The following is a 7,460-nucleotide window of genomic DNA, read 5'->3' on the forward strand; positions in this document are numbered from 1 at the left end:
TTTTTTTTTTTTTTTTTTTTTTCTGGTTGTTTTGTGATCTCTTCTATCTTAGTTTTGTCTCTTTTTTAATGAAGGTCATTTTCCTAGTGGTATATTTTAATTTCTTACTTTTTATTTCTTTTGTATCTGTTCTAGGTTTTTAGATTTGAAGTTACCATGAATCTTGCAAATCATATTTTATAACCTATTATTTTAAACCAATGACAACACTGATTGCATAAACAAACAAAATGACAAATAAGCAAAAAAGAAAACTAGTAAGACCCAATATTTTAACTTTGCCTCCCACTTTTTTACTTCTTTTTAAAAAATTATATGTTATTGCACTGTCCATGTCTTAAAAAGCTTTTGTAGTTATATTTTTTTATTGGTTTATCTTTTCATCTTTCTACTTAGAGTAACAACAGAGTTATAATACTCTATGTTACTATTATCAGTGAGTCTCTGCTTTCAGATTATTTTTTATTTCTCATTAAAATACTTATTTTTCAAACTGAATATCTGTCTTTAGTATTTCATGTAGAACAGATCTAGTGTTGTAGAAATTCCTCGGTTTTTGTTTGTCTAGGAAAGTCCTTATTTCTTCTTCATGTTTGAAGTACATTCTCACTGAATATGCTATTCTGTGATAAAAGTTTTTTTTTCCATCAGCACTTACTGTGTTGTGCCGCTGTCTCCAGGCCTGTAAGGTTTCCACTGAAAAGTCTGCTGGTATATTGGAGGTTCATTGGTGTTATTTATTTCTTTTCTCTTGTTGCTTTGAGGATTCCTTCTTTATTCTTGACTTTTGGGAGTCTGATTATTAAATATCATGAGGTAGTTATATTTGGGTTAAACCTGCTTGGTGTTCTATAACCTTCTTGTACTTGAATATTAGTATCTTTACCTAGTTTTGGGATGTTCACTGTTATTATACCTTAGAATAGATAGATAGAAAAAAACTTTCTATTCTGATTGTTCTACCTCCTTTTGAAGGTCAATAACTCTTAGATTTGTTCTTTTGATGCTATTTTATAGATCTTGCAGGCATGCTTCTTTCTTTTTTATTCTTTTCTTCCTTTACTAACTGTGTATTGTCAAATAACCTGTCATGAAGCTCACTAATACTTTTCTTCTGCTTGATCAATTCTCCTGTTTAGAAACTCTAATTCTTCTTCAATATGTCCATTGAATTTTTCAGCCCCAGAACTTCTGTTTGGGTTTTTAAAAAATATCTTAATCTCTTTATTAAATTTACCTAATAAGATCCTAAATTCCTTCTCTGTGGTATATTGAAATTTATATAGATTTCTGAAAACAGCTATTCTCTGTTTGAAAAGTCATATATTTCTGTCACTCTAGGATTGGTCACTGGTGACTTATTTATTTCAGTTGGTGAGGTAGTATTTTTCTCAGTGGTCCTGATCCTTGTGGATATTCATCGATATCTGGATATTGAGGAATTAGGTATTAATTGTAGTCTTTGGATTCTATGCTTGTTTGTATCAATTTTTCTTGGGAGGCTTTCCAGGTATTCAAAGAGACTTGGGTGTTGTGATCTAAATCTTCGATCACTTCAACCCTATCTGCTTTAGAAGTCAGTAATACTGCAGCTGTTATAAACTAAATGAGATACTATTTTGGTGGTCTTGGGTAAGATCTGGGACAATTCCCTGAATTATTACTCTTATTCTCTTTCTTTCCTTCAAACAAACAGAGTCTCTCTCTCTCTGTGCTGAGCTGCCTGGAACTGGAGGCGGGGGTGACACAAGCACCCCTGTGGCTACCATCATTGAGACTTCACTGGGGCAGACTGGAAGCCAGCAAAGCACTGGGTCTCACCCAAGGCTTGCAGTGGCCACTGCATGGCTACTGCCTAGGTTCACTCAAGGCCCAAGGGCTTTACAATTAGCAGGTGGCAAATCTAGGCTTTTTCCTTCCTTTCAGGGTGGTGACTTTCTCTAGCTGGTCTAGACTTGTTAGACCAGCTATCTGGGAGCCCGGGCTTGGAGTCAGGGACCTTATGAATCTACCTTGTACTCTATTCTCCTGCAGTTGAGCTGGCACTCAAGTTGGAGGATAAATTCCTTGTCACTCTTCCCTCCTTTTTCTTCAGGCAGAGAAATCTCTGCCCATGGCCACCACTGCTCTAGGCCTGTAGTGAGTACTGCCTGTCTACCACTAATAGTCAAGGCTAAAGGCTCATCAGTCACCTTGTGGTGAATGCCGCTAGTCCTTAGTGTCTCACTTTAAAGCAGTAGGCTCCTTTCTGGCCCAGGGCAGGTCCAGAAACGCTGTCCAGGAGCCAAGGCCTGGAACAGGGGACCCTCACCAGCCCACTCAGTGCTCTATTTCACTGTGGCCAAGCTGGTATCCACGCTGCAAGACAATGTATCATTTACTCTTCCCTCTCTTTCCTGAAGTATAAGGATCTAGTCCCTTAGCCACCACAATCAGGAATGTGTTAGATCACACTGAAAGCCAGCATATTATTATATCTCACCAGAGGCCCGTGCTGAATACTATCAGGCTACCATTGCTGATTATTCAAGCTCCAAGGACTCTTTAATCAGTTGGTGGTGAATCCTGCCTGAACTAGATCTTTCCCTTCAAGGCAAGTGGGTTGTTCTCTGGCCCAGGCTTGTTTAGAAATGTTGTTTGAGAGCTGTGGCCTGAAATGGGAGCTTCAGGACTCTGCCTGGTGCCCTTTTCTACTATATCTACACTGGCATCCAAGCTGTAGGAGAAGGTCCTCTTTACTTGCCCCTCTTTTCTCCTTAAGTGGAAGGAAGGAGTCTCCCAGAGCTGTGCTGCCTCAGGTTGGCAGCACTCCCTTGGCTGTAAGCATTCCTTTGGCTCACAGATCAAAAAATTGAATCTTAGTACCACTCCCTTGGCTGCCCCAGCTGGTGTCTCATTAGGACATGTGCACCCAAGTCAGCTGGCTCTAGTCCTAGCACAGCATCAGGCCTTGCCCAGGAATTGCAGCCCCAGTGGCCTAGACTCACTTTCAAGTTTATTTAGTACCCCAGAGCAATTTACCTGTGATGACAGGGCTTGTCAGAACTCAGCTTCTGACCGCTGGGATGAATGATATTCCTCTGGTTAGGGCTGGTCTAAATTCTCCCTCCCTGGGTGCTGGCTGAGTTTTGCGCTGTGTTGCTTTCTTCTGTGACAGGGCAGCACTGAGGTACAATCCAAAGTCTCATAGTCACTGTATTCTTCCTCCCTCAATACCCTGGATTCTTTCCCTGCTGCCAGGTAATGGGGGAGGGGTAAAGTGGGTGATTCAAGACTGTCTTTCCTACCTTTTTTGTTACCTCTTTCCTTAATACAAAGTTAAATCCAGGTACGTGATCACTCACCTAATTTTTATGAATGTGCTTTTTTGTGGGCCTATAATTGTGTAATTTGGTGTTTCCGCAGGGTGGACAATATTTGGAGGCTTCCTTTTGGCCATCTTGCACTCAGGTTTTCCTAGATACTTCAGTATTTATAAGTATGTATGAATAAATAAGATATATATATATAAACTATAATTTTAGTGCATACAACTTACATTGATTATATATATTCATATGTGTTTGGACAATGTACTTTATATATTCAGTATATATATTTAAAAGTATATATATAATTTAAGTATTTATAAATTTACATATATATAATTATATATAGCTATATACAACATTCTCACTTTATGGGAATTATTTATTAATGTCATATATACACATATATACTTTTCAAAAATAGATTAATATACATGATATATATCCTAAAAATTAGTGAGAAAAATGTAGATGATCCAATAAAAAATAATGTACAGGTACTTCGCAAAACATTTACATAGTTTATATATGTGAATAAAAGTTTCAGCATTATTCATCAGAAACATACAAATGAAAACCACAATGATTTTCATAGAAGTTAATAGAAATTCTCACCACAACCACTTTGTAGAACTTTTTATTGATTACCAAGGATTAACATGTGCAGACTCTATGTCCCAACAATTCCGCTTTTAGACATACACGCAATAGGAAGGCACACATATGTTCATTTTAAAGATACATAAGAATGTTCACATGATTATTTGGAATAGTTCCAAACTGAAATCAACCAAAATGTTCACTAAGAATAGAAAGGGTAAATAAATTAGGATATATCTATGGAAAGAAGCACTACACAGCAATGAGAATGAGCGACTATGACTGCGAAGTTGGATCTCACAAGTCTATTACCAGGTCATTCATATAAAAGGGTAGATACTGTATAGTTCCATTTACAGGAAGTTTAAAAACAGACAAAAATACTGCTTTTTGGTGTCACAAATTGTAAGTTTCAACAGCTGGGTGGGGAAAGCTTTGATGGAGGAGCTAGAGAGAGCCCTGTGGTGCTAAGATTCAATTTTTTGATCTATGAGCTCATGATATAACAATCATTATTATGTATTTGTGATTTGTGTTCTTTTACCTGTATCATGCAAATGATGAGAGAGAGTAAAGAGGAGAAGGTATAGGCAAATCTTAAGAAAATGTATTGGACTTTACTATTGCTTGCACGTGGGTGAGTTTGACAGATATTATTACTGTTATATTCCTTATATCTTTCACTGAGTTGTAGAACTTAAGAAAAAGAAAAAACTAGATTTGGGTAAAGCATAGAAGACTTTGGCCAGCACCTTTAAAGCTTCTAGAAAGAAATGTCAGGTTTCATCATGGCATGTAATAGTATTTGGGTGTATCATTAAAAAAAATCATTGTAGGTGATCAAAATAAATAGAAATGTCTACCAGTGGGGACTTTCTGTGAAGTATGAGAAGATTCTTACTGGAATGCAATATACAAATTATGGTTTCTCATACCGCCTCTGTTTTATACACTGTAACTTCGATACAGCCATATAACACGTCTGTCTTTAGATAAACAATCTCCAGCTAGAATATATGAGTTTGACCAGATTACAAGGATTGTCCTTTCTAGAGTTGAAGTCTACAATTCTCATGACTTTCAGCTTGACTCACCACTAAAAACATACCCATACCAAAGTCCTCGCTTAATTCAGTGTGCCATATCTTCTGTCAGATTTTCACTTTCCTCTAATTTCCTTTTTGTTCTTCTCCAGAAAATACCTGTTTGAAAACTTTTTATAATAATGGAATGACAATTTACATCAATCTTACTTATTTCCCACACAAACCTACTTTCCTATTTCCAGTCTGTGCACAAACTGTTTATTCATAGGTCTTTCCCACCACAAGATTCCCATTGACTCAGCTCTGAAAGGAAAAGTGATTGAAAATATTTTTTTTTTAGCTCCAGGCATTTTCTGGTAGCTTAATGGTCATTAATAAGGCTGTTGGCAATAATTTTATGATACTCTGACAATATTGAAAACCATCTTGATGGAAGCAACTAAAAAAAACCCTTGAATAACTTTCAAGGGTTATATAAAGCATAAAGAATTTCTTTATGCTTTACATGTTGTAATGTTTTATTATATATTTTATGACTTTTAATTCTTATAATGCTATGTTAACATGTATCAAGACAGGCAGTATGAGAAATACACATGCCATAGGGCAACTAATAATTTTATCCTCTTCTTCACTTCTATTCTTTAGATTTGAAATTAATTTTTAATTATACAAGTAGTACATGAATATCCTCATTATAAAGCATTAGAGTATTATTAATAAAACTAAAATTTCTTTTGATTATTAACCTTAATTCCACTTCTTTTATGAGAAATAGATCTATTTATGAATTCAAAGCATGCTTTTAGGCTATTCAGAGCAAATAGATTAACCCATTCATCCATAAAATATATAACATATTTTTGGTTGAATAAATAATACACATATAAATATATAATATATAATATTTAGGGAGGTATATATGTTGTATGTAATAATATATTATATATCAATATGATAATATATTCAACAAACTATTGATATAAATGATATTTATATTAATGATTAATATTAAGTGATATTTAACATTAATACAATTTTGTATGATTTGCAATTTAATATTAATATACTATTGCATTAATTATTAATTATATTGATATATAATAACTGAGTATGCATGATGTAACTATTAATAATATTACCGTCATGTTGATACTAATTAAGATTAGCATAACATGTATTTGATTAAAATATAATATGCATATATAGTAATATAATAAACTATATTTTCAAATAATAACATATAATATATATTCAACCAAAATATACATTTTACATATCATATAATATATTATCACACTGTAGGTGTTATTAATCTATTTCTTTTACTGTTTGTTAGCTCTTGTTTAGTAATTTGCTTTCCTTCCATTCAATACTTACTCATCTGCATCACTCATCTTAACCAGTGTATAACATTGCATCACATGGGCATGTAAAAGTTTATTTAATTATTCCCAAATGCATAAGTATTTAAGTTTCCTCAATTTATACTAGCTGAGTCAGTGACTATTCTTTGAGACGGAGTTTCGCTCTTGTTACCTAGGTTGGAGTGCAATGGCGCAATCTCAGCTCACCGCAACCTCCGCCTCCTGGGTTCAGGCAATTCTCCTGCCTCAGCCTCCTGAGTAGCTGGGATTACAGGCACGTACCACCATGCCCAGCTAATTTTTTGTATTTTTAGTAGAGGTGGGGTTTCACCATATTGACCAGGATGGTCTCGATCTCTCGACCTAATGATTCACCCACCTTGGCTTACCAAAGTGCTGGGATTACAGGCATGAGCCACCGCGTGTGGCCCGACTATTATTTAAATATTTGGTCATGTGCATATATAAGTGCTTCTCTTGGTAGGTCTTAAAAACAAACAAGCCCATTCAAAAGTGGGCAAAGGATATGAACAGACACTTTACAAAAGAAGACATACATGAGGCCAACAAACATATGAAAAAATGCTCATCATCACTGGCCATCAGAGAAATGCAAATCAAAACCACATTGAGATACTATCTCATGCCAGTTCGAATGGCGATCATTAAAAAAATCTAGGGACAACAGATGCTGGAGAGGATGTGGAGAAATAGGAACACTTTTACACTGTTGATGGGAGTGTAAATTAGTTCAACCATTGTGGAAGACAGTGTGGCAAATCCTCAAGGACCTAGAGATAGAAATTCCATTTGACCCAGCAATCCCATTACTGGGTATATATCCAAAGGATTATAAATCGTTCTGCTATAAGGACACGTGCACACGAATATTCATTGCAGCACTGTTTACAATAGCAAAGACCTGGAACCAACCCAAATGCCCATTGATGATAGACTGGACAGGGAAAATGTGGCACATATACACCATGGAATATTATGCAGCCATCAAAAACAATGAGTTTGTGTCCTTTGTAGGGACATGGATGAACCTGGAAACCATCATTCTCAGCAAACTGACAGAAGAGCAGAAGATCAAACACCGCATGTTCTCACTCATAGGTGGGTGTTGAACAATAAGA

The sequence above is a fragment of the Cebus imitator genome, unplaced genomic scaffold, assembly GCF_001604975.1.
Source record: "Cebus imitator isolate Cc_AM_T3 unplaced genomic scaffold, Cebus_imitator-1.0 Scaffold676, whole genome shotgun sequence".
Classification (NCBI taxonomy): Eukaryota; Metazoa; Chordata; class Mammalia; order Primates; family Cebidae; genus Cebus; species Cebus imitator.